Source organism: Maniola jurtina, chromosome 3 (genome assembly GCF_905333055.1).
Source record: "Maniola jurtina chromosome 3, ilManJurt1.1, whole genome shotgun sequence".
Classification (NCBI taxonomy): Eukaryota; Metazoa; Arthropoda; class Insecta; order Lepidoptera; family Nymphalidae; genus Maniola; species Maniola jurtina.
Window position 1 is genome coordinate 233,635 of NC_060031.1, and position 22,537 is coordinate 256,171.

The 22,537-nt window shown below is 37.4% G+C and overlaps 1 protein-coding gene and 1 long non-coding RNA gene across 3 annotated transcripts in view; both read left to right on the forward strand.

Annotated features, from left to right (window-relative positions):
* The window catches only part of LOC123881079, a 283,317-nt gene that overhangs the window by 67,507 nt on the left and 193,273 nt on the right, over window positions 1–22,537 (forward strand). The gene's annotated exons all lie outside the window — the stretch shown is intronic.
* Window positions 11,905–22,537, forward strand: part of LOC123881066 (rhomboid-related protein 2-like) — a 28,981-nt gene continuing 18,348 nt past the window's right edge. The window contains exon 1 of one of the 2 annotated variants that reach the window (XM_045929631.1): window positions 11,905–12,169. The gene's annotated coding sequence lies outside the window, so the exon portion shown is untranslated. Of the gene's footprint in view, window positions 12,170–18,173; window positions 18,394–22,537 lie in introns of those variants that run through there. The other variant, XM_045929630.1, reaches the window with a different exon arrangement.

Genomic DNA, 22,537 nt, shown 5'->3' on the forward strand with positions numbered 1-22,537 from the left:
CAGGCGGTGCTTGCAGCCGCGCCAGCCGGCGCTCACGCAGCCGGCGCTCACGCAGCTGGCGCTCGGGCAGCCGCATCGCCGGCGCCCACGCAGCCGGCGCCCACACAGCCGGCGCTCGCAGCCGACGTCCGCACAGCCGGCGCTCGCAGCCGCGCCAGCCGGTGCTCACGCAGTCGACGCTCGGGCAGGCGCGCCAGTCGGCGCCCGTGCAGCCGGCGCCCACACAGGTGGTGCTTGCAGCCGCGCCAGCCGGCGCTCACGCAGCCGGCGCTCACGCGGCCGGCGCTCGGGCAGCCGCACCAGCCGGCGCCCTTGCAGCCGGCGCCAACACAGCCGGCGCTCGCAGCCGCCGCTGGCCGGCGCTCACGCAGTCGACGCTCGGGCAAGCCGTGCCAGCCGGCGCCCATGCAGCCGGTGCTCGCGCAGCAGCGACGGCCGGCGCCCACACAGCCAGCGCTCGGGTGGCCGCGCCAGCCGGCACTCACGTAGCCGGCAGTTGGGCAGCCGTGCCAGACGGTGCCCGTGCAGCCGGCGATCGCAAAAATGAGTCTTTTCTTTTCGAGTATTTTTACGAAACTTTTAGATGCCTTGAAACCTAGGATACGCTCAGATTCTCATCTAGTGGGTGAGAATGGCAAGCTAAATTGTTAACTGCGTTACTTTCTGACGAAAATTACGATCGGATGCCATGATAACCGATCATAGCTAACCTTTCCCAATTTGGGGATTCGCTGGAGACATTCTACTAGGGTAAAATTGCTTTAATAAATATTTGTCATATGGATTATGACACAAACCGAAGTAAACCATTAAAAGCGCAGTCCTCAGTTAAAACTATAAATATGCAATCCAAACAGGGCCTGAAGAGCTCTCGTAGTTGTAACTATAAGCTCGAGGGTCACAAACAGACGGCTCGAGGGGCTTGACAGAGCCTTAGTCCAATTTAAAAAAAAAAAAACAAATGTGTCACGAACTTTGTGTGAGTGTGTGGCAAGTGTGACGTTGCCACGGAACCAAGCAGTACTAGTTCAAGCTACTAGCTTACAAGTATTATTTATTATTTATTATTATTTATTATTCTATTAAGTGTTAACATTTATGAAAATCATAAAGTATGAATAACAATTAGTAAATAATCATAAAGTATGACTGACAATTAGTAAGGAACAAGAAGTAAATAAATGGAAATAAAATATGACTTATAAATAAACGTTATAGGAGCGGTCATATCGTTAATCAATCTTAAAAGAACTTAAGTATAAAGAAAAGTGTATAATACATACAAAATCACTATCGTATTATACCCGGTCAGTCAAAGAAAAAAATAACGGTTATGATAGTTTCAATAATTAATAATCACTTATCGTTTTTTTTATATTAACATCATAAGGCTGTCAGAATAAATCAAATTTCGTTCAAGGCCTTCATTGATTTTGGCAGCGAATGTTGCATAATTAGATATTACGATTTAAATAAAATCCGTAGTAACTAATATACTGACAAAGATTTGAGAATACTGTGGTACACACAGTAAAATAGTTATATTTGCACCCGTCCAGTGTCGCGTAACACACACAAAAGCATACATATAGCACACGTAAATATTGAAGTTACAACTACTAAGGACGCCCACATATTATGTAAGCAAAACCAGTTTAGTGAATGCGTATCACGTTGCGTTGGTTAAGTTAGAAAGAATTCTTAATAATTAGAGCAATGAGGATAATATTAATCACTCTATGGATTTAAGGTATCGTCATTCGGGCTAACACGCTTTGCACTTGTGGTGTAACAGGTAGGCCCACGATTAGAGGTTATGAGTTCAAATCTCTCTTGTACATTGTCTTTGATGTTTTGTTATTTGTAGTTTAAAAAACAAAAATGCTAATATCAGCATCGATAAAATGTCTCAAAAAAAAAACCAATAGAACAGCTGTTAACAAATTAATAGAAAGGGAGTTAGCTTCCGTAATGGAATTGAGATCCCTGTTCTCTTCAGTAAAGCTAATAAAAGTGCCATATGATACAAGTTAATCGAACAGTTACAGTTATAGACATATTTCTTTCTTTTGTACTTTTTATTATTTGAATAATTACATAGGTCTAAAGACCTAAAAACAAAATCAATTCTTATACATATTAAACTTATTATAAACTAAAAGTAAGAAGATAAAAAAAAAAGGGGTGTCCGTACTCTTCGATAATATTTATAAATAATTGCTTATGCAGTTTTGCAATACATATGAATTTTATTGAAATGGATGAGCTTTACATTTTATTAACAATATTAACTAAATGAGCCATTGGTGTTATGAATTAACATGATTAAATGAATGAATTAATGAATTAAATAAATAAAATCTCTATTGTTTCTAATGTTACACCTAAAAATTAGTTTGAGCTTCTGATGACCAAACTAAGCTTTATTTAACACTGATGCACTATCTATAACTAGAATTGAAAAAAAAAATGTAAATGTAGGCTTAACCTTTTTATAACTCTAGTTTTTATTTTTTTTTTAATCTTAAAATAAATTGATCTTTTTTTTTGTCAGCCCTAGCACAGACTACGATCTATTTGCAAATATTGAAACACCAGTCTCAGTTTTAATTATCTAGTGCTTTGGTCTACAACAATTAGTGTAAAATGTTATTTTTAATTAAGTCTTTAATTAAATAAATAAATAAAAATAAAATAAATAAATAAACCCGTGTTATAGGTAACAGTGCTCTCGCCTTACAGACTAGAACTAGAACAATACAGAAATTACACAGATAATTTAATTCAAGATTGGGTGACGTTAGACTGTGTACATTTTAATGCACATATCTACTTATGTACAAACTAGATCACTTTTCTGGGGAGCCCCTCTCTCTGTTAGTATGAGATATGAGGATCTCTAATCTCATTAACAATAATTGTGAAATATTTCTGGCTGGACAGTCACTAAAGTGGAACCATTGTATAACCGTTATACAGTTGCACCGTTCACCCTTGCAGACAAATATAAAAGTTTACTTTATGGCAAAACATAACTAATCTTCCTTCATAATATAATTAAGGTTAATTAAATAAATACATATAATACAAAATACAAAATACAAAAATATTTATTTCAGTAAAAACAAGTTTAAATATATTTTAAATATAACATAGAAATTGGAACCGTCCCAGTAAGTAACTGGTATTAAACTAGTACTTATGGCGGGCGACCCCGCTCTTCCATTACATATTCTGTTACAATTGAAATAAATAAGTAGTTTCTAATAGTAATAAAGTATATAGAATAATATAATATAGAATCTCTTTAATTTTCAATCTATATTTTAAAAATTTGGGTATACTTCTCGTATGATACTTACCAATATCATTAAGTGTCGTGTGACCTCACTAATAGGTAGGTTTTGTCCAAACAAAACAAATATACTTGCAACATCGTTAGATTTTTCATAGTTGTGAGACTTGTTTACGTAAAAGAGACACAAAATCACGGGATACAAAATTATGTCGTAATTTCACGGAATTGCGTCTTAAGTAGGTGCGATATAATGGTAGTTAATAGTTTTTTGTAATGATTTTGAATTGTCAAAATAATATAAAATTATAAATTTATCTGATGAAGGTAGTTAGATAAAATCGATATTTGGCTTATTCGATCTCATACAATCTATTACTAGGAGGCCAACAATATTGAACTTTCATAAACATGGGTGTTTTGAAGGTTTTGGTTTAGTCTCCATCTGAGATTCGGAGCGATATCGCATATTTTCGGTATTTGTATTGTGAACTGGATAATTAGATGTTGTGATAGCAATCACGCTCTAATTAAATTATTAATTTTGCCATTAAATTTTTAAATTAAAACTCTTGAATAAACTCTTCGCATTGAACCTGTGTTTACGTAGGTTTTGGGAGGACATTTCGATAATTCAACAGTATTTAAATAATACCTGCTTTTCTGAGTGACGCTTATAATAGGTTAATATTATTGGTTAAGGGCAGCTCACTTCTTATGCTGAATGCGTGAGATGAGTATATAATACTTTTACGTATAAGTTTCACCTATATGTGCGTGTTAAGGAATTTACAGTTATATCGTTGGTAATATCACACATTCACACGTGGATGCGTGTTGGTATGCCTTGCAAACTTTTGTTGTTCGTACATCCTTATCCCAATAATATAATACAAAAGAAAAAAAATGTTACTATATATGCCCGTTACAGACTTTGAAACCATCCAACCAATGAGCCTGAAATCAGTGTCATTAGAAAGTTAATGATGCGAAGATTGTCGTAGACTACTAAACCAATGCGTAAGGCACATTTCTTCTAGCATAGTACCATACGCCAGGTTATACGCTGGTGTGTTGTAAAAGCACTGCGTTTGTAATAAAGTTGACGAAGCAAAAGTAGAACTGTTCAAAGTGTTGCACATTACAATCGTCTACCAGTCATGGTAGGACAGTCCTCAACGGAACAGTCTCATATTGTTATTTAGGATATATGATAGATTGCATATGTCGCAGGACAGTAGTAGTAGGAAGCTATTTTCAATAGACCACATGAACACTGCTTAATGTCTTCCAGTGAATCCTCAGAAAGGGACCCGTAATTGGCTAAACATCTAATTGAAATAAATATCACAACAGTTGATGAATTGACAATTAAAACGTAATCGTTTCATTCGAATCGGATAGTAATTGCATACAAAAGATAGTTCACAATAATATAAAATGCTAAGTAACTAATGGATATGGTTATAGGTTGATGGACAACCCTGGTCCTAAATGAAAATAAAAGGGTCATTCAAAAATATTTTCGTGTTGGAAATAAATGACAATAACATTAAAGTTTTGTTAAATTTAATAAATGTAACACCAAATGAAAGAGAGAACTAGATTTTTATCAATGGAAAACAACCATTTTTAAATGGCAATCACTAACTTTAAATTCGCTTAATCTGGAGCTAAAATTTCAATCATCAAAATTAACTTTGCAGTAACGGATCGTAAATTTTGCTTTCCAGATAGCTTCATAAGAAAAAGTCTGTGAGGATTAAACCTGGACTCCTCGGTGGCCAATTAACGTCGTCTCGATTACGCTCTTACTGTAGAATTCGAGTCAGTTGACAGGGTTATCGGGATTTATTTCCTGTACGGCAACAGCTTTATTAGAACGCAAGTGTAATGCCTTTAATAATCGGCAGAACTGTGATTTATTCAAATTTAGAGTTTTTGGGACCAAACGCATTATAGTCCTATATTAGCTGAGACAGATGGACATATAGTAGACGGTTTTCCCCGTTCTTGAAGTTCTTATGGCCGGCATTGTGTTCCCAGTCCCCTCTTGTGGACCCAATTGAATTTGCACTTAGAACATTATTTTTACCAACATTAAATTAAAATATTTTATTGAGACGCCCAGTAAAGATATATATATTTAAATCCTGATCCTTGTAAAAAGAAAAAAACCTGTAGACCTTTCCTCACCCTCTGTTACCTGCGTATGACAGACTACAGACAAAACAGAAACGAAAATATTTCTGAATCACCCTTTAAGGGACAGCCCTGGTCCTAGAATAAAATATGCTGGGACAACCCTGGTCCAATATTTATTTTAAGGACCACCATGGTCTGTGACTATGTTTATAGTTAAAATAGAATTTGTTAATTTGAAATTATTAGAGGCCTGGTGGCATACGAACAACGTTGGTCTTAGCATTTAACATTGGACAACCTGGTCCAATATTTATTTCAAGGACAACCATGGTCCATGATTACGTAAATACTTAAAATAAAATTTGTTTATTTAAATTATTAATTATATTTATAGAAAGTTAGAAATTATTAGTGATACAATAACGTAAATCTGCCATGTTTTGTTGCTTGTCGCTCGAGGTCGACGACCCAATTTGGATGGCCGACTGTTAGCAACACTGGCTAAAATACTGTTTATTATCAGCAACACTGACCAAATTACTATTTTTATATAACTTTTGTGTAATGAAACAAGTGTAGCCACGTCAATACACCTTATTAAATATGTTATTATACCTTTGTCAATATACGTTTCATGACAAGACGTATATTGACAAAGGCAATTATTATTGTCCGGAAGTAGTTGGAGTTTTCTTCGAGAGTCGGGCCAGCCCGCTCAGTCAGTGTATTTTTGTACTCCAATCGAGAAAGTGTGAAGTGGAATATTGTCAAGTGTTAAAGTGTTAAAGTGGCAAATTGTAAAGACAAGTGGTAAAGTATAAGAAATACAGCATTAATTATGAGTAAGTTATGTTTTATTTCACTACTATTAATAATAATAAAATTAAAATCCTGAGATCACAAAATGTAGGTATCTGTTGGCGCGATCTGAGTTAGCGCCAACAAAAGTGATACTATAAGGGTTCCGTTTTTACTTTTGAGGTACGGAACCCTAAAAATGTTGTTTGCAAAAATATGCAAACGCGCAAACAATTTATGGCAAAGTAAATATGGTTCCAGTATTACGGATTCATAAATCAGGAGAAAGCTACAATTTCGATCAGTGTATAGTGTGTAGTGTGTAGTGTGTGCGTTGCAGAGGAAATGGAGTGATAAGCGGATTTGCGTATATGTGGAGCACACGGGACTTTTCTAAGTAGGATTTGGGGAGTGAATTTTCACGAATAAGTTGACTAAAAGCAGGCTTAGCTAATGTTTTAATCTTAAAGCTACGACTTTCATAATAATATTCATTGTTAATGTTTTTTTCTTTCGTCACTTTAGTTTTCTGTTGTTTCTGTTATTTTATTAACCCCGACCCAAAAAGAGTTATAAGTTTGAAGTGTGTATTTGTGTATCTGTCTGTGGCATCGTAGCTCCTAAACGATTTTAATTTAGTTTTTTTTTAAAGGTGGCTTGATTTCTCTTTTGTTTCTGTTATTTTATTGTTTGTTATTTCTGTAATTTTTTGTAAACATTTTTTTTTAAATAAGGTAATATTAGAATAATAAATAAATGAGAGTAATAATTAATTGTGTTTTTCCATACTAATATTTACTAATATAATATAATAACTATAAAAAAAGCCATGGTAGCCTAGTGGTTAAGACGTCCACCTCCTATTCGGGAGGACGGGGGTTCGATCCCGGGCATGCACTTCTAACTTTTCAGACGTGCGTCTGAAACAAATATTATCACTTGCTTTAACGGTGAAGGAAAACATCGTGAGGAAACCAGCTTGAATGAGAGTTCTCATAATGTTCTCAAAGGTGTGAAGTGTGCCAATCTGCACTGGCCATATCCTTCGCATTCTGAGAGGAGATCCACGCTCAGTAGTGACCCAGCGATGGGTTGATCATAATGATGATGATGATGATCGGAAATATACAAGTTCTGTCAGCCACAGTTCGGATTTACCGATGCGAAACACACGAGTCAATTACATACTGACTGACAGTTACTGACTCTGCCTAATACACGGTATTTTTCCATTTTTTCCCTAGTTTATTTTTCTGGTGTCTGAAGTAATTTAATAGAGCTGATGAATCAATTACGATAATAAATAAGATGACACGGAATGACAACAAATATTTCCCAGCGTCCAGAATGGCGGCGGGACAGGAGTCTGACAGCAAAAAATTTGGAACCGAGCCACATACGGCCGAAATACTGGAAACTTAGGGTTGTCAAGTGTCAAAAATCATGTTAAAAACCATTGACGAACGGATTTTCATAAGTGAGCTCTAGATCATCAAAATGCGAATAAGCTGCCCAAGCATAATCAACGACAAAGCTTTCTCGCAGCTTTTGACTCCATCAACAAAGCGTTGCAAAAGCTCCGAAAAACATGTGTCGCACTAATTGTGCCCGGACTGCATGCATGTATTTATTCTCAGAGTAAGTAGATAAACAACTCAAGCATAGATAAAGTAATTTCTGTTATTCTATAATGGTAAGATATTAGATGACAACTTATGGCGCTGAAAAGTGGACACCGTGTGTGATGGCGCGCTCTCTGGATGGTCCATATCCAGAAAAAGGCTGAAAGGAAGATATTAGATACTTACCTACTAGAAGATAATAGGTTTTAGCTGCGACTTCGTCCGCGTGGAATAACGTTTTAAAAAATCTCGTGCGTTTTCTTTGATTTTCCGGGACAGATAAATAATTATAGCCTGTCCGTCTCCGATGAGAGGTATCTCTGTAGCTTTCGTCAAAATTGGTGGCAACTGGGCCGTGAAAAGGTAAGAGACAAAGTGTATTTGATTATGAGATCTAAAAACGAAGAGTTGGCAACCCTACAAGCGCCTGGTTCCTTGAACTCGAAGGGATTTCGGTAAGGTGACGGCTTAATCCTGGGATTAGTGCAGGATTTACAACGATGTAGGGATAATGACTGGGCAGCAGGTGGACCACTCTAAATTATTGACTAAATTATTAATTACAGTGTTGTCTTTGTAATTTAAATACCGAAAAAACAAGCAGTCGGGTCACCTGATGCTAAATGACTACCCATGAACACTTGCAGCATCAGAGGAAATGCCAATGCGTTGCCGGCTTTTCAAGAATTTGACGAATAATGTAGCAAGTGGTAGAACAATAAGCGCAGGCATTATAATATATACCTATGTACCTAATAAAAATCAATTATCTATGCATTAGAAAAATAGGATACCCATTAATACGAGCATATAATATTACGTTACCATTCAAATCAACCATTCAAAATCATCGAGGTAAAAATATTGCGTTGAAAGCTTTAGCATCCCGTCCAAAAATAAACCATTTGTTTATTTTTGGATACTAATTTATTCTTTCCATTATTTCTTGGAAAAATAGACTTGTTTCTGGATAAACTGCGTCAGTGATTTTATTTCAACGCGATGGAATTTATGGTATGGGAACGGTTGAAACATTTTATGGATAGCTATGGTTTTTGTGACGTGACTTATCTACTCGTATTGTAAACAAATATTTTATTTAAGTAAATATCTATAAATATTTATAATATACCTACTCTTATTTTTGTAGGTATTAGTTATAGTATTATGTAATTATGTATGCCTCTATAACACTAGATAATATTATCGTAAATCATAAATAGCTGGAGCCTAACCTGAAAAAATAGCAATTGTACAAAGTCATGGCAGGCGCAAGTGGTTTTGAAAGTTATTTTTTAACCCCTGACCCAAAAAAAAGGGTGTTATAAGTTTAACGTGTGTTTGTGTGTTGTGTGTGTGTGTTGTGTGTCTATGGCATCGTAGCTCCTAAACTAATGAACCGATTTTAATTTAGTTTTTTTTTGTTGGAAAGGTGGCTCGATCGAGAGTGTGTGCTTATGATCCAAGAAAATCGGTTCAGCCGTTTGAAAGTTATCAGCTCTTTTCTAGTTACTGTAGTGTAACCTTCACTTGTCGGGGGTGTTATAAATTTTTAATTTACACTTGTTATACTCCGAATCTGTTCACAATATTCACATAGATGTTCCATCAACACATTTTTCTTTACTGTGTCTTTACTTGATAACAGCTGTTAGATTACGGAACTCTACAAAAAATAAATCAACTACCCCATCTTACAGAATGCATCAGAACCACGTAACCACTTTAGTAATTGAAAAAAAGAACCACCTCGCCGTGAAACAAGAGCGTTGTCAGAGCTTTATTTAGTACGTACGGAGTACAGTCAATATCCGTTAGATGGCAGTAAAACAAATGAACCCTTAAAATGTTGATTAAGTATTAATTGATCTTATTTAAAAAAAAAGTGAGTTTACTTAAAATTCAAATACATAACTATAAATTCAATAAAGAAGAAACTGACTGTATACAGCAATTGAAAATCTTATTTTCTACCTTTATAATGTAGATCTGTTAGAGAAAATCCATACTTAATATTATAAATGCGAAAGTGTGTCCGTCTGCTACCTTTTCAAGGCCCAACAGTTTAACCGATTCTGACGAAATTTGGAACACGGTTAGCTTATATCCCGGGGACGGACATAGGCTACTTTTTATCCCGGAAAATCAAACAGTTCCCACGGGATCCTTAAAAACCAAAATCCACGTGGACGAAGTCGCGGGCATCCTCTCGTTTTCCATAAATTCCACCCGAGCGAAGCCGGGTCGGGTCGTCTATAGAAATTCAAATTGGATCGGTACCTACTTAACTTACCACTGTATACTTTTTAATCGTCAATTATTGTGGAATTTGTAAGATAATGGTGATACCTACCTAATTAATTACGTAACTCGAAACTAAAGATACGAGGGTTCTTAACGCGCTCTGGTCTGATAAGAAGCCCACAACAAAACTCAGACGAGTATTCATTAACTTATGATAGGTCTTCCACCGGTTCGGACAGCAGGTTCTACTGAGTCAGCTGGCAAGAAACTATTTTTAGCGACTCTCCTATCAAACTAAACAGCACAGTTTATAAAATGGAGCAGCTGAGCCTTGACCGATATTTCACCTGGTGCCGGTTACTGAATACATATACCTGGTGGCTGCGATATAAATATATGATATGCTGTATCTTACATGTATGTGTATGTCGCAGCGAAATCGCGTAAGCCGGGAGTTAGCCAACTCCCTTAGTGATATGGCTAACAATCGGAAAATTCCAGAGGAAGAAAAAGGGTGCCAAAATCTAGTTTGGTTAGGTTATGTTAGGAGATAATTAATGACATTAATGTTATGCACATGAATATTTATGCTATCTATATGAAACCTCATGCACACTTCCGATTCGGACGATTCGACGCGTATGCGAGGTTTCATGACATTTCATAATTTAGGTACATTATTCTTAAATTCGTTTCGTTCGGCTCGTTCAACGCGTTCGGCTCGGATAAGACGTGTGCGTTCACCTTAAAGCGGATTATGATTCAAATTCAAATTATTTTTTATTCAATTAGACTTTTACAAGTACGTCAAAAGCATCTACCACTGGTTCGGAATGCCTTTCCTACCGAGAAGAACCAGCAAGAAACTCGGCGGTTACTCTTTTCAAAGATGCAAGAAGAACATGGAACATGTTGTCACTATGAAGCGTCCCATCTAGTGGAACATTTATATCGCTGCCTGGTGGCGACGTGTGAGACGCAGAGCCAGAACGACTTCAAAGAAATTAAACAAACAAATACACGCGAACTCGTGGTAGATGAAACATATCCCACAGGCCGATCGATGTAACATTACTTTACTTACTATTGATCAATAGTTTACACGAAATTGAACACGTGCAACCGAATGAGGTTGTTTATTGCAAGTAGGTCGATGTCTGCATTTCTGCTGGGTTCGAAATAGATACTTTCTGAGGCAAAATACACTTAGTGTACGTAAGCTTATAATATTATGATCTCTGCCAATTTTCGTCAAGACACACTTTCGCTTCATCCGCGTAGATTTACATTTTTTTAACATGGAAGTTTCTTAGAATCCTTTCTTAGTCTTCTTAGTATGGATATACAAAATTGAGAACACCTAATTACATGCAAAGTCTCAAGTTTCCAGACACAGTGGTTTGAGGTCCACCGGTCTACGTAAGTTAACTGTCAGTTCCTTTTATATACATCGAATATATACATCGAAGTCACATCAACCGTCAAACCAATATGAGATTACCCTTAGAATAAGATCAACGCATCCATGCATATTCATCCCGAATTGCATCGATGTATGCAGCCGTCGCCATGGCAACGCGGCGCGGCCGACGACCTCGCGCGGCGCGTCCCGCCCGCCCGCACGCCGCCCTGCACGCCGCCCGCACGCCGCCCTACGCCCGCCCTGCACATTTTATTTGTAAACAACAGCATTAAACCTATTTATAACGTTTTCACTACATTTATAGCTCTCGAGACATTGTCCTTTAGTGGATCCTCAGTTTAGTGTGCATAGTTTTGCCCCATGCATCTGTTGTAGAGTTGAAAACTCCGTCGTACGAGAAAATTAGGGGGAAAATCGAAGTGTGCGTGCAATCAAAAAGTGAAGCGAAAATGTGCATTGATAGCACACGGATGTGAAGTGAATTAGTGTGTTATTTGTGATGGGGTTTATGTGGGGTTGATAGATGGTGTTGATAATGAAGTGGGAAGGGCTTAATGGGGATTTGATGAAGGGTTTTCTGTGTTTGTGATAATGGTTTTGTCATGGTGTGCGTAATGGAATGCGTGCTGGATTGAAACTCGAGTAAGTTGACTTTATTATAAAACGAACCATATTATTAATTCGAAAGTGTGTTCGTATGTTGGTTTATTAGTTTGTCCTTCAATCACGCCGCAACAGGTCAACGGATCGACGTAATTATTTGTATGTTTATAGTTAAAGACCTGGAGTGACCTGAGCTACTTTTTATCCCGGAAAATCAACGAATTTCCACGGTTTCAGTCACGGGTATCAGCTAGTTATTTTTCTTTTGGTAAATTGATCATTGTGAAATCTGAGCACGGGTCTCCTCTCAGAATGAGAAGGGTTTAGACCACAGTCTGCCACGTTGGCCGTGCGGATTGGTAGACTTCATATAACTTTGAGAACATTATGTTCTCCATAATTCTCTTGGTCATGCAGTTTTCTTTACGATGTTTTCCTTTACAGACATTATTAATTGTTTAAAACGCACAGAGTTCCGAAAAGTTAGAGTTGCCCAGAATCGAACCCCCAACTTCCCGACGGTGGACGTCTTTACCACTAGGCCATCACGGCTTTTTGTAAGATAAATACTCATAAACGTTATCTGTATCCGGTATTGGCGCTATTGTAGTAACTAAGGCGCCAACCGTAATGCATGGCTATCAAGATTTATTGCGAATAACCATTCACACAACGCTTTATTCACTGAACCCATTCATTGATAACTGTTCTGCCAAAACTATTTCCGAAATGCTCTTACTCACTTACTGTTGTTACATAGTTATGTGTAACTTTTGTGGAACGAAACTTGTGCCAGTAAATTTATATAATATTCTATGATAGGTATTATTTGACTCTCTATAACTATTGCCTTTGCCCATAATTTCTCAAAGTGTTTGTCAAAGTATTTTTATAGATATCCTCACTTTACAGAAAGAGTGAATCAGGGATATCCCATGATTCTCTCTTTCTGTACTGTATCCATTGCTGAAGGTGCTTGCCACGAATCAGCTTTCTTGCACAATATTTCTTTCATTTGGATATTGGAGTGCTCTCCACAATGTCGAGAACAGATCGACAGATCAGACAAACAGACAAACAGGCAAAAAGACAGACAGGCAAATTAGAAATCGTAAAAGGCACGTGACTTCTACACTCCGTCACAGGAATTCCTAGCTAAAGCTTTACGCTTATTAGGAGGTCAGTTTGGAGGGGAAAGGTGAATATTAGTCATGATTAACATGCCTAATTCAACGACTGATGGCTAACACCATTCATCGCAACGTGACAAAATTGTAACCCTTATTTCCTTAAAAATAATAATTAGTTAAGTATGTTTTGTAACTAAGAAGGTACCTACTTACGTAGAAAAGTTGGAAATATAACGAGGTAAGCAAATGAATCAGCATAAGTTATGGGACGGGCGCAGCACGCCATAGGCCGCGGCGGGGGTGAAACATGTGCCGCGGCCCGCGAGATTTGCGTGCGGCGAATTTGGAAATTTATGGTTTCAGTTTTAGTCACGATTTAACTTGGTAAGCCTTTTATTTTGGTTACCGTGTACTTACATGCTATGAGTGTTAAGCTTCATTTACGCCAGAGCGACACAGTGCCGTGGTGCGCCACAGGGCCGCATCATTACCCTTTTTTTTAACTAGCCCTTGACTAGAATCTCACCTGGTGGTAAGTGATGATGCAGTCTAAGATGGAAGCGGGCCAACCTGGAACGGGTATGTAAGTTTTCATTAAACCCATAATCCATTGGTTTCTACCCGGCATCATACCGGAACGCTAAATCGCTTGGCGTCATGGTTTTGCCGGTAGGGTGGTAACGAGCCACGGCCGAAATCTCCCACCAGACCGGATCAGAAATTTAGAAATTACAAAATTCTAACCCCTGCCGGGAATCGAACCCGGGACCTTCCACTAAAAAGACAGCGCTTACCACTGCGCCAGAGAGGCCTTCAAAATCCGTTATTATTATCCAATGGGATTTTATTGATTTGAAATGCTGTTTAAAGGATCGTTTGTCGTTCTAAGAAGCTCGTAAGTAGGTACGCCCAGATATTGGCGGTAACATAACACATGACGTCACAAAGTAGAGCTCTGCCTAAACAGGTCGGGGTCACTGGCGTGCGGTGTAGGTCACTTGTTGCACTTCGCGACGACGCCAAGTCGCCGCACACTTAACCCACACTTTCCACTCAACGAAACTGTTTTTCTTTTTCTGCCTCATTATCTATCTAGTGGGGGCATTTATTACGAAGAATAATGACTATGTCAAGCACACCTTTTATAAAAATACCCGCCGTAATAAAGGCTCAAAATTCTAGAACTCAGGGCCGTATGCAGTCTGATGGAAACGGACTAACTTGGTAGGGGTGTGTATGTATTTTGGTCAACCTATAGGTATTCTTTATCGGTTTCTACACGGCATCGTATCCGAACCCAAAATCGCTCGGCGGCACGATTTTGCCGGCTGGTGGATAACTAGCTACGGCCGAAGCCTCCCGCCAGATCAGATTCAGAGATAAAGAAAAGTGTAAACTCCCAAATTGCCCCTGCCGAGAACCGAACTCGGAAAAATACACACAAGCTGATTTCGGCTGGATTTCCTGAAAATCCTTTCTAAGTGGGATCTAACGAACAATCTAACGAACGCACAACAACGCGTCAAGTGTTGTACCTATATATTGTGAACTTGTAAATTCAGAAAAACAATCGAAGGTTTCGGAGGAGTCGGCGATGGTAGGTATCTCATCAGTAATCATCAATACCTACATAGTTATTTTCGTTTTTGCTATCGTTCTGGTAACATCCTGTATTTATGTAACATAATACGGTACACAGCCGTCCTTTGGGCTCTACGAACAAAACAAAACTATACAAAGAACAAAGTTATCTGCGATCAATACAAGTGACTCACTTAGGTCCTACTTGTAAGTTGCAAGTTAGGTGGTGTGTCCGCTAACCGGGTGACCCGTTGGGCGCCCTTGAGCGACTTGGCGACGACGCGTCTGCCGCGCTATCTCCACAGCACATCACTAAACAAACGAACTAACAAACAAATACACTATAATACTAGTATGTACAAAGAATAATTATTCTATCACAAAGGGATGAGCAAATTACCTACCTGTGTAACCAGGAACTTGGCAGCACGTTTTTGATGTTAGGGAAGTAATCTATACCACTTTGACTTTGCTGTTAAAAGAAGACAGCGTTATAATATATACTTACCGCTGGCATAAATCTATCTCGTTTTAACTGAAACTTAAGTATAAGCAGTCAAAATGCGCTCTGAATAATAATTATCTATAGATCTCAGCCTTATCTTATCACTAGAGAATCTCATAAATCGATTGAGGGCGTTGCATTGTGATATTTTTGAGTTGAGACAAAGAACCTTCTCCTGCTAAAGATGTGCGAGGCCCAATCATTTGCGACCTACACTTACTATCTGCGCCTTTTTAAGAAGAGAAGGTAAAAAATTAACTGTAACTGCAAATATGGAGCTGCATTAATGTGAATAATATAATATGAGTCAGGAGTTGGACCTTTTGTGTCTCACGGACCACTTTAATCATTTACAATTTATTGGCATCAACCGTTTATTTGGGATGTTGAAATTCACTTCTTTGTCTAAGGTCAAGTGATTTAAAGACCGACATGTGTGGGCCAAAAGCTCCTTGGCTTAACATAATTATTGAAAACTATCTATACATTTAAAAAAAAGATTCCGAAGAATTGAGACCCTCCTCCTTTTTGAAGTCGGTTAAGAAGACTTATCAACGCACAGCCTAAGCCATTTGGGTGGTTGTAGTTAGAAACTTAAAATGTTGACAGTAGGTTCCTTTTATAACGCAGGTTTAGGTAGGCTAACTAAGAATTTTTTTTTGGGAATTCTGCGTAAAAAGGGTTAAATCGGGGATGAAAGTTTTGTACGAAAGTCCATCATTCGTCTATTTTCTCATTTTGGGCAGTCGGGTAAACACATCGGAAATAGGATTTTACAAAAATATTACTATCAATCTAAAATCTAATGACTGACTGACAAGCTAACTGACTGACATAATCAACATACAGCTCAAACAGCAGCAGTGTCTACGAACTTGAGATTTAAGATTCTCATAAATTCCACGTAAGCGAAGCCGGGGCGGCTAGATTGTTTATTTATTGAAAGACATCCTCCTTCAGTTCACTCAATGAGCTGGTTTTCGTTGAAAACAACTTTACCCATTAAGGAAACAGGAAGTTATGTTTTTTAAAAAAAACTATAAGCTTCTGAAATCGCTGACAGGCTTTCCATTAGCGATGGGCATGATTACTATATTAAATCATTCATTTGGTGAAACAATTATTTTTCTTCATAGTGATTAATTCACAAATGATTTTTCATTGAAAGTATTTTGTTTAATTTTCGCCCTCACAAGTCACAATCGTTCGCTACATTCATTTAAATAGGAAAGTTCACGGAAAGTATATTTTCACACGATTGTACGTGTGAAAATTCATTGAACTAGAACTAGATGAACCTTTCTAACAGCGATGCGAGTGTTCTCGCTCGCGGGCTCTTTGCCTCGAACCAATGACCGGTACTAATAAAGTGGGATTAAATGGGTGATTAACTGAAATATTTAAATAATTTTCAAACTTTGAGTAGCAAGTGTTACATATGAAAAGGCTTTTCACGTGATTTTTCACTTGCTACCTGTGAAATGGTTCGTCTCTACAGTTTCTATAATGAACCCCGACCGCCGACGTCGCCCATCGATCCGTTGCTTGGTAAGCAGGTACTTACCTTCCTATTTTTAAACTCCGGTGGGCAAAGCTCTCAAAAAAAGCAAATAAGTTAACATTTTATTACGTTCTCTTTACCGATTTGATGAGCTCGTAATAAGTTTATTTTTATTTCGTAGAGCTATCCTAGTTTATTCGAAATAACCATTTTATTATTGGTATTTCTTATCGTTTATGTGCCACAGTTAATCCAGTGGAACTGATTCGCCCACGCTTGATTTATTTTAATGCAAAATAAAATGCTCATTAAAACACTGTAAAATTTTAAATCCTACCTTTCCCTTGATTTTTAACCCCCGACCCAAAAAGAAGGGTGTTATAAGTTTGACGTGTGTATTTGTGTATCTGTCTGTGGCATCTAGCTCCTAAACTAATGAACCGATTTTAATTTAGTTTTTTTGTTTGAAAGCTGGCTTGATCAAGAGTGTTCTTAGCTATAATCCAAGAAAATCGGTTTAGGCGTTTGAAAGGTTATCAGCTCTTTTCTAGTTACTGTAACCTTCACTTGTCGGGGGTGTTACCTACTATAAATTTTTAATTGTTCAATTATATAAAGAAATCTATTTGCTAGGAACCGTCGGCCTTCTATTTCCAGGGAGGTCGGAGCTGAGATTAGTTTACTCACTTGTTATATTTTGTGGTCAAGGGTTCGATCCCGAGCACGCATTGTGAGGAAACCTGTAACTATGCCTTAGAGTTAATAATGTTCTCAAAGTTCTGATCACTGGGCGAGCAAAGCGGACTATGGTCTAAACTCTAAACCATTCTTATTCCGAGAAGAAATCCATGCTCAGTAGTGGGCCGGTCATGGGTGATCATGATGATGATAATGGCCACAAAATACAAACAATGTGTACTGAGATTTTATTGTAGTACATAATATAAAAGGACAGAAGCAGAAAATACTTCACGTTGTCTGGTGGGAGGCTTCGGCCGTGGCTAGTTACCACCCTACTGGTAAAGTCCGCAAAGCGATTTAGCGTTCCCGTATGATGCCGTGTAGAAACCAATCAGGGGTATGGGTCTTTAATGAAACTGCCGTACCTCTCAAAGTAATCCCGCCATCCATCTTAGATCGCATCTCACTTACCATCAGGTGATATCGCAGTCAAGGGCCAACTTGTATCAGAATAAAAGAAAAAAAAAACTAAGTTTATATGGAGCGAGTGACGGAAGAGATCGCCGTCAAACCAATTAAAAAAAAACTCCAATCAGCTGTCCGTTATCAGAATTTGTCGTCGTTATCAGTACTAGCGCGGACGCCGTGTCGGCTCCACGCGTCCTCACCAACCGCTGCAGCACCGACATGTTTGTTATTGTTAACTTTAACCGAGGTCTAATCTGTGACTAATGTAAACAAGCAGAGATACGCAACAAAGTGCCTTTTCGCCCGCTCAGCTCAATCTTACACGTGGAGTGATCGGACGAGACTGAAAATAAACCGTCTGTGAAAATAGGTAGACTGTGAGTGAACCTTATTAAATGTAAGTTTTTCTTTTTTTTCCTGCATTAATTATCATTTTTTATTATTTCTGCAGCTTCTAAGTGCAGCTTCTAAGTGTACATGTTTAGGGCAGTTTGATAAGTTCATTTTAAGTGAAGCGGTGATAGCCTATAGTGATAAAGACGTTGCTTTTTTTTGGAGAGGTTCGATTCCAGAAACGCACCAATATTTTTACGTATGTATTATTTCCTGTTTCGGTTAATTATTATAGACAGGTAGTGAGCGATGTAAAGTAAATCCATGTCTGTGCAGGTCGTCAATGTCGTCAACAGCCAAAGACCCTAATTACCGTTTTTTAAAACCACGTTCTTTTGAAATGTATACTAATTGGAGGATTAAGGTGACTAACTACCTACCTGCCTACCTACCTACTTAACCAGGACAGGTAGGAGTTGCGACGAACTGACGGGACATTTTAAATATTTTTACTAGCTGAAATTTTGAAAATCTGAGAGGGTGGAATATCCGAAAATCCTGAAACACGAAGCTCTACATTTTTGACCGAAAGCCCAAAATCAATTAACCTCCTTAAGGGTTGAATTTCCTAAAATCCCTTCTTATAAAATTTTGAGAATGGGTAGGTACCATTCTCAAAATTTCATGTTGCTAATTTCTAACCTCAGTGGTTTTGGCTGTGTTGATAGAATAGTCAGTCAGGACAAGTTTTTCATATATAGAGTGTAAGTATAGAAGAAGAAATGTATAGAAGAATATAAAAAATATGCTCTAGAAATATAGAGCATTTTGGAAGGCTTCGGCTGCGACTCCGCGTACTATCTCAAGATGTGCTCAAGATCCGAAAATTGAGCAAGAGATCCTTTTGCTCTAAAAAATGTGTGTCGTAATGCGATTAGCTTTATAGCATCCTATAAAGCTAATCCCTTCAATAGTTCTCTATAAATATTTTAAAACCCAGCTACGTTATTCTATTATTTTTTATACAAAAATTGATTAAAAATACATCTTCTATTGTATTTACTTAGTTAGTCGCGACGAATGCATTTGAAATGATTTTAATAAAATCGTCACTAACCTGAGGTTCATCCATAGATATAAGTGGACAGGCAGATTTAATATAGTTGTCTTTATAGGTATAACATATCAATTTTATTGTAGTCGGTTTATCACATCGTTAAAATATATTGATATTGATGATAACTAAGAAGTAAGAACCTACCTATAACACCAAGTATATCATTTTAATTAATGAATTACTAGCAATAATATTATTTTAATGAAATTTATACTTTAATCGGTTTTCGTATCTATACTAATAAATAAAATTGGAGTGTCTGTCTGTAATTTCGAAATAACTACCTCATATTATAAGCTCATAATATGGTTATTTGAACGAATATACCATAACTGAATCACACGTTTTTAAAATTTTTGTCTGTCTGTCTGTCTGTTTGAAAAGGCTAATCTTCGGAACGGCTGAACCGATTTTGACGGGATTTTCACAGACAATTAGAGGATTGACCAGAGAGTAACATAGGCTACTTTTTCAACCGACTTTCAAAAAGGGCGTTGTGTTTTTCTACCTATGTACACCGAAATCTCCGAGATTTCTGAACCGATTTGCGTATTTTTTTTTTAATCGATAGAAGAACTTTGTGACATTGGTTCATAAAAAAAATTGGATTCCAACTCCTCAATCCTGATGCTGCAGGGGATCACACCATCAATATTGATGGGATTTAGAAACTGTCGGTTATAAATTCGGGACGGGCTATTACGGATAGGCTACTTTTGTCCTGGGAAATCAAAAGTTCCCACGGGATTTCAGACCCTAAATATACGCGGGCGAAGCTGCGGGCATCAGCTAGTTGTAAATAATATTATTATATTTATCTACCTATCAATGCCGGATAAGCAAGGAATAAAAACCAAAAATATATTTTAAACCAGTTTTAAACCAAAGATACAACTATGTGGTAATCCTCTGAAGCAAGTAACTGAGTTCAAGTATCTCGGTCATGTAGTAACCGACAGCCTGAGGGATGACAGTGACATGGAACGAGAGCGCCGAGCTCTGTCGGTCCGAGGCAATATGTTAGCCCGCAGATTTGCGCGCTGTACTCGGCAAGTAAAGCTGACCTTATTTAGGGCTTACTGCCAGTCATTCTACACGTGCAGTCTGTGGACGGACTACAGGCAGCGGACCTACAGTGCCTTGCGTGTTCAATATAACAATGTGCTGAGAGCGGTGTTGAGGAAGCCTCGACACTGCAGTGCGTCGGCAATGTTTGCGGATGCTCGCGCGGATGATTTCTACGCGATCATGCGCAAGCGTGCCGCGTCCATGATGCGCAGGCTGAGTAGTACCAACACTTCTCAGCGCATTGGCCAGGAAACTAGATAGTCCTCTCTGGAGGTGCTGGGGGGGTGCGCACATAGGCGCCAAGACGCTCCCTCGGACTTTTTAGTTATAGTTTTAGTTATAGAATTAGTTGTTAAGCTAGAAATAAGTACCTACTAACATAGTTTAAGTGATTTGTCATACTAACACAATTATGGGTCTAATGGCCTGAAATAAAAGTTTATTTATTTATTTATTTATTTTATTTATTTAATTGATTACGACGTGATAAATATTAATTTGTTTATCACGTCATAATTTATTACTTTGACGGCGTAGGTACTTATTTATTACCTAGATGTTGGACTTAAAATACTTCATCAGTTTAGGACCTCATAGGGCAGATTGTATTCCACCTCAAGTCTTTATGGGTTCTAATTATCATAATTAATTTAGTCTAATTATTGTCGAACATATTCTTATGACATTAAAATTTGGTAAAAGAAAGTTATAATATTTTGAAGCATGCTCAAAGGTGTCAAAAGGTGCGAATCGCACATCAATATCTATGTAGTCTGTGTAGGTAGGTATGTGTTACGCACACAAGCGTACGAATTTGTCTTCACTTTTATAAATACAATTGTATGAGCTTTGCTTCGATCATGAGAGTTTTATAATAAGTAATAACTTCTGATGTGAAAAGTACGATTGATATAAGGATATACTATAACGTGCTATAACACCTGCTGGGTGGTGAGTACGGAACAGCCGCATGTGGCCACACGTGACACGAACAGACAATTACAATTACTGGTTTTCCTCAACTTCTGGCCATATTCCATTATCTCTTGCACCGTGTAAGTCAGGTTTCCTTATAGACTGCTATAATATCTCCTGTAAATAAATGTTTCTACGTCAACATTTCATTTGAAAGCTTTCTCCTGGATATCTATCTACACAAAGTATACTCAAAAATATTTCCTTATATCTGTTGAAAAGTTAAAAAAGGTTAAAATACTAAAGAAATTCAATAAACGAATATTTTTTTAGAACGGCTGTTGCAGCTGTCAACAATTTTATTATCCAACTTATTTTTTAAATTCCTCAGCCAAAACTAAACATTTCAGAAATAAACCTATGCCCATTTCTTTTTTATTTCTTTTTGTAATTTTAAAATAAAAAAAATTATTAAGTTTAAATTGATACGTACCCAAAATTAACCGGAGTGTTTTAAAAAACCTCTGACAATCAACAGTTATTATCTTAATACAATGGCAATGATAACCGTTATCACATATTATAGTGCGATCCAACAAACATGCCGCTATTATCTATGAACGTATTATTAGTAAGTTTGACGAAGATTAAAATATTATGTTTTAGATTGAAGTCGTTGAAATCTAATAAATTACCGGGCCAGACTTTATTCTACCTGCTTCGGCTCCTCTGTTCTATCCTGGTCCTATCCCTCAGTTTTGAGTTTATTTTTATATAAATTAATATTTTCATTAGTAGCGGTGAATAACGTTAAAATGATCAATACATTTTATAGTTAATTACAGTTGAACGTTGTTGGTTTTTAACTTAACCAGAAAAAAAATGCTTTGTATGTCACCTTGAATTAATACCTATTATAGAATTTAACTATATTTAATTTACTAGTAGGACATTGTAGTAATTAATTATATTGTTATCATTATTTATATTTGTGTGGTTTTACCATTTATAGGTGGTTTATTTCTTGAGTCAGACATAGGTATTATCTCATAATTTGTATTTACAAAATATATTCACACCATATGTATTTTAGGTAGGTACCTATAGT